Source organism: Podarcis tiliguerta (genome assembly GCF_965153285.1).
Source record: "Podarcis tiliguerta genome assembly, chromosome: 10".
Taxonomy (NCBI): Eukaryota; Metazoa; Chordata; class Lepidosauria; order Squamata; family Lacertidae; genus Podarcis; species Podarcis tiliguerta.
In genome coordinates, this window is record NC_139543.1 from 14,160,330 (window position 1) to 14,166,030 (window position 5,701).

The window sequence follows — 5,701 nt, forward strand, 5'->3', positions numbered from 1 at the left end:
TGGCTTCTTCACCCAAAGAATTCTGGGAGATGTCATTCCCAGAGTGGTTTAACAATCAAGGAACTGGGAACTGTAATTCTGTGAAACAAATAGGGTTCTCCAGTGCTTTTTTTCTGGGGGGGGACAGGACGACGCAGGGGTATACATACCCCTAAACATTTTGTGAATCTAAGTTTGGCCTCATTCAGGGACAGTATTTCAGTATCAATTTCAATTGAATTTCAATATTTCAATTTCAATATGAGTAGGAAAATTAGAGTACCCCTAAACTTTCTTTTTAGAAAAAAAGCACTGGCTTCCTAACAACTCCCTGCACCCTTAACAAATTGCATTTGCAGAATTATTATGCGAGGGGAAAGCGAAAACTGTCTAAAGAGTGATCATAGTGCTTTAAATGTATGTTGTGAATGTGGCTTCACTCTGCAATCCAATTAATGCCAACTCAGAAGTTTATCCTATTGAACTCAGTGGGACTTACTCCCAGGTAAGTATTGCAGCAAAAAAGAAAAAGAGAAAAGTGTGTCTACGTTTCTGGATTTTATTTAGCAGATGCCCATTCTCCAATATTCCTGCATCAAAGCCATGACCCCACAGCTCTTGCTTACAAGATATGTCTTGATTCATTCCATCTTTTCAAGCAGGGTGCTTCTCCCCACATCCTCTGAAGCTTGCAGAAACGGTTGTCAGGCCAGTGCATGATGTGGGATTAATGCCATGCCCTGCAACTTAGCATCCTCCGTTCTGCGTGGTCCTGTCTGCCATTCCTGGAGACCTGATCGATTGCAAGCTGCCTTTCCGAAGCCAGAATACAGGAAGCTTCCGTGAAGGCATGCCTGAAGTGCAAGAGAACAGCTCCCTAATCTTTCGGCTAAGCAGGAATCGCCGAGGGCTAACCTTCCTATTGTTTGAAGCTGCTGCCGTTTGCTTGACTTGGCAGCCGAAGGTCAGATGCGAACACCATTGAATCTGGAACTCAGACTGCTCACGGAGCGGTAATGCTCATTCATGCTGATAGCATGGACCAAGCTGGCAAGGCACATGTCCCAACCCAAGTAGTCAATGCTAGCAGTGTGCAAAAGGACAGATTCACCAACTCAGCTGCTCTGCTGCCAGAGGGTTTCTCTTCTGGTCTGTTGATTTCACTGCTGCACCCTTTTCCCTGTCTCTCCACAATCTATATTGGGCAAACTTTTTAAAAAACAAACAGACATCAACTGCAGAGTACCAAATATTTTCTTTTCAATACAGTTGGTGTACGTGTGTGTCTGGGACACTGAGTCAAGGGCTGGGGCCCTTTCACAGGTCAACATAGCTGTCAACTTTTCCCTTTTCTTGCGAGGAATCCTATTTGGAATAAGGGAATTTCCCTTAAAAAAAGGGAAACATTGGCAGCTATGCGGGGCAACTTGATGCAAACCAATCATTTAACAAAGTCGGTGGCTACAGAAAGGTTCGATTTCTTCCCCTCGTGGAGCTAGGCTCTTCATATTAAAAAAAAAGGAAAAGGTTTTTCAGTTAAGCTTGGTTGCTTATACAAAAGCACTCATCAAATTGCTTGCTACGAGAAGCTTCAATTTTGAGCAGGCGAACTCCATTTCTGCAATCCTGCACACTTCTATCAAACCCATCTCCTCCGACCTCCGGTTCCTAATGTGCCTCAAGCGTGTAAAGCCAGGTCATTAGCAGGAAGGAGAAAGGGAAAGCTTTTCAAATGCGCTCATCTTGTGATACAAAACGTAGCTCGTTTAAAAATTCACTTTTCGGTCATTTTCTTGCCGCTTCTCGGAGGAATATATTGCATCTCTGGGGATAAAACGCTAGTCGTTCTATGAAAATAAGATTTCTATCCCTAAGTGATATCAGAACGAAAAGATTGCACAAGGTCTGAGTGGAAGCATAGGTAATTGCAGTGATTATATAGATAATCCAATCTATTAATGTTTAGGACAGTTTGGCTAGGCCCTATTATTTGATAACATGAGTGATAGGGATGTGAATATAACAAAAGCCCTGCGGGGTCACAGACTTGCAAGAGACATTGGAAGAGCCATACTTGACCGATGGTTCAACTAGACCAGCATGCAGCTTCCTACAGCATCTAAGCCAGGGGTGACCAACTTGGTGTCTTTCAGATGCTGCTAGACTACAACTCCTATCATGCCCTATTATGGCCATGCTGGCTGGGACTGATGAGAGCTGAAGTCCAACAAAATCAGTACTACATTGGTTTCTCTAACCAGATGCCTCTGAGATGCTCACAAGCAGGACCTACAGTCCTCTCCAGGTGTTGCTCTCCAATAGCATGGTGCCTCTGGAGACACTTTGGCCCAGTATACCTGAAGGAGCGTCTCCACCCCCATCGTACAGCCCTGACACTGAGGTCCAGCTCCAATGGCCTTCTGGCAGTTCCCTCACTGTGAGAAGTGAGGGAACCAGGCGGAGGGCCTTCTTGGTAGTGGTGCCCACCCTGTGGAACACTCCCCCCATCAGATGTCAAGGATATAAACAACTATCTGACTATGTTTAGGGAAGTTTTTTATGTTTGATGTTTTATCACATTATTGTTGTTGTTGTTGTTGATGATGATGATATTCTGTTGGGAGCCACCCAGAGTGACTGAGCAGAGAAAACCCAGCCAGATGAATGGGGTATAAATAATAAATTATTACTATTATTATTATTCATACAGTCACGATGAAGGAATGCGGGTGGCTTGCCAATCGGAAGGTCAGTGGTTCGAATCCATGTGACGGAGTGAGCTCCCGTTGCTCTGTCCCAGCTCAAATCCACGTGACGGAGTGAGCTCCCGTTGCTCCTGCCCACCTAGCAGTTTGAGAGCATGCCAGTGCTAGTAGATAAATAGGTACCACTATGGCAGGAAGGTAATCAGCGTTTCTGTTCGCTCTGGCTTCCATCACAGTGTCCCATTGCACCAGAAGCGTTTTAGTCATGCTGGCCACATGACCCGGAAAGCTGTCTGTGGACAAACACCAGCTCCCTTGGCCTGAAAGCAAGATGAGTGCCGCAACCCCATAGTCACCTTTGACTGGACTTAACTGACCAGGGATCCTTTACCTTTTTTTTTTTTACAGTCCTGATGACTAGGAACCATTGATAGATTTACATTCTCTAAAGCCATCCAAACTGCGTCTTCATGATGGACTCGATGGCCCTTGTGGTCTCTTCCAACTCTATGATTCTATGATTCTATGAAAGTTGTTCAGTAAGAAAGGTAAAGGAAATAAGGAAATTTTGCTGACCACCAATTCCAGCAATATGAAAAGAAACAAGCACAAAGATGCATAGCAGCACTGTCAAAAGAGAAGGCATTTACATACGTGTTATGGATTAAATTTCATTTTTTTAGGTTAAAAAAAGATCACCCCAGTCAACTGAGTAGTTAACATTTCAGAAGAAAATGAAATGTGCTTTGCATTTTTAAACAACAACTTAGACAGGGTTTCCCAAACTTGGGTCTCCAGCTGCTTTTGAACTACAATTCCCATCATCCTCACTAACCTCTGGTCCTGCTAGCTAGGGATGATGGGAGTTGTAGTCCAAAAACAGCTGGAAACTCAAGTTTGGGAAACCCTGACTTACAGCACGATCCAGGCCAGAGTTAAAATCTGATCATATGCTCCAATTTTACCATGGGGCTGTGGTCAAAGAAGCCAGGTCTACTCTTGTGCCTACTCTCAAATTCAGTATGCACTCCCCCTGCCCCCAATATCCCAAATTCAGTTCTTTGTCCTGCTGTCATGCCTTAGTGTTCACATGTGCACTGTCACAATTAATTCATACATGTGTACCAACAGTAAAAAGGGCTCAGCTGATCTATTTTATTTGCAACCGGCCAAGAGCATAAGGTTCTTATTGTGCCTATACAGTGGTATACCTCGGGTTAAGTACTTAATTCGTTCCGGAGGTCCGTTCTTAACCTGAAACTGTTCTTAACCTGAAGCACCACTTTAGCTAATGGGGCTTCCCACTGCCACCACGATGCCGGAGTACGATTTCTGTTCTCATCCTGAAGCAAAGTTCTTAACCCGAGGTAATATTTCTGGGTTAGCGGAGACTGTAACCTGAAGCGTATGTAACCTGAAGTGTATGTAACCTGAGGTACCACTGTATACTGTTTGTCAATTGGCAACCTTAACTGTGAGCAAACGGAGGCATTTCTCAGCCACGTGTAAGTCGAATCAGTATTGTTCTCGTACGTGTTTGCAAGGTCACTCAAGGATAATAATAATAACAAAAAAGCTGCTTACTATGCAGCTTGTGAAACTGGCATTTCTAAACCCACGTGGAACAAATGGAATCTCGTATTTAGCAGGTGTGATTGAAAAACAGGAGAGGAATGATGTTCTTAACCCGATTTGCTCCCTTCTGAAAGGGGTTCTTCAGGCAGGTAAAACGTTGTCTCCTCACATTTGATAACTGCCCGTCAAGGTCTATTTCTGTTCTCTCAGGTATGAATGATGACAAAAATAGCTTCCTCATCCAGTAGCAACGTTCCAGAATCAATTTAGCACTGACACTGAATGTTTGAGGTTCCACAATTTTAAATTTTAAAGGGGTTTGTGTGTGTGTGTGTGTGTGTGTGTGTGTGGAGAGAGAGGATAGATTCTTTCTCACCTTTCATTTGAAAGCTTCACAGATCAGTTGAGCATTTGAGGCGACGGACAACCTCGGATCCTTTCAACCTCAGACTGGCGATTACAATATGTATTTTGGAGTTAAGACAAGTTGAATGGGAACATGCACAAACACTTTGCACATTCATGTGAGGGAAATCCAAAACAGCAGTTTTCATACTTTATACCCGCAAGGCCCACTTGAGAAGGCTGCAAGTTACTGAGGCCCACCAGTCAGAGATCAATCTTGAAGACAAGCCTATGCTACAGGAGGTGGAGTTTGGCATAATCAGCTGTCAATGTCTGTCATCATTTCCTACCAAGATCGATTCCATCTTCGGAAATGGTTGTGTCTCGCCAGAGTGGTGCATGCTCTGGTTATCTCTCGCTTGGACTACTACAATGCGCTCTACGTGGGGCTACACTTGAAGGTGACCCGGAAACCACAACTAATCCAGAATGTGGCAGCTAGACTGGTGACTGGCAGTGGCCGCCGAGACCACATAACACTGGTCTTGAAAGACCTACACTGGCTCCCAGTACGTTTCTGAGAACAATTCAAAGTGTTGGTGCTGACCTTTAAAGCCCTAAACAGCCTAAACGGCCTCGGTCCAGTATACCTGAAGGAGAGTCTCCACCCCCATCGTTCTGCTCAAACACTGAGGTCCAGCGCCGAGGGCCTTCTGGCGGTTCCCTTGCTGCAAGAAGCCAAGTTACAGGGAACCAGGCAGAGGGCCTTCTCAGTAGTGGCACCCGCCCTGTGGAACGCCCTCCCATCAGATGTCAAAGAGAAAAACAACTACCAGACTTTTAGAAGACATCTGAAGTCAGCCCTGTTTAGGGAAGCTTTTAATGTTTAATAGACTATTGTATTTTAATATTCTGTTGGAAGCTGCCCAAAGTGGCTGGGGAAACCCAGTCAGATGGGTGGGGTATAAATATTATTATTATTATTATTATTATTATTATTATTATTTATTTCTGACAGTGTCTTCCTTGTGGCCAAGAGTTACACAGCTCAGATTTCCTATATTACAGACCCTCTGAATGTCCCTATTTTCCAGGGA

The 5,701-nt window shown here is 44.3% G+C and overlaps 1 long non-coding RNA gene across 1 annotated transcript; it reads right to left on the reverse strand.

Moving 5' to 3' along the window:
* Positions 1-522: 522 nt before the first annotated feature.
* On the reverse strand, positions 523-4,858 carry LOC310658316. Its single transcript, XR_014502223.1, has 2 exons — positions 4,372-4,858; positions 523-1,188 (listed from the first exon to the last, which is right to left on the reverse strand). It is a non-coding gene; the product is annotated as an uncharacterized lncRNA (long non-coding RNA).
* Positions 4,859-5,701: the final 843 nt, after the last annotated feature.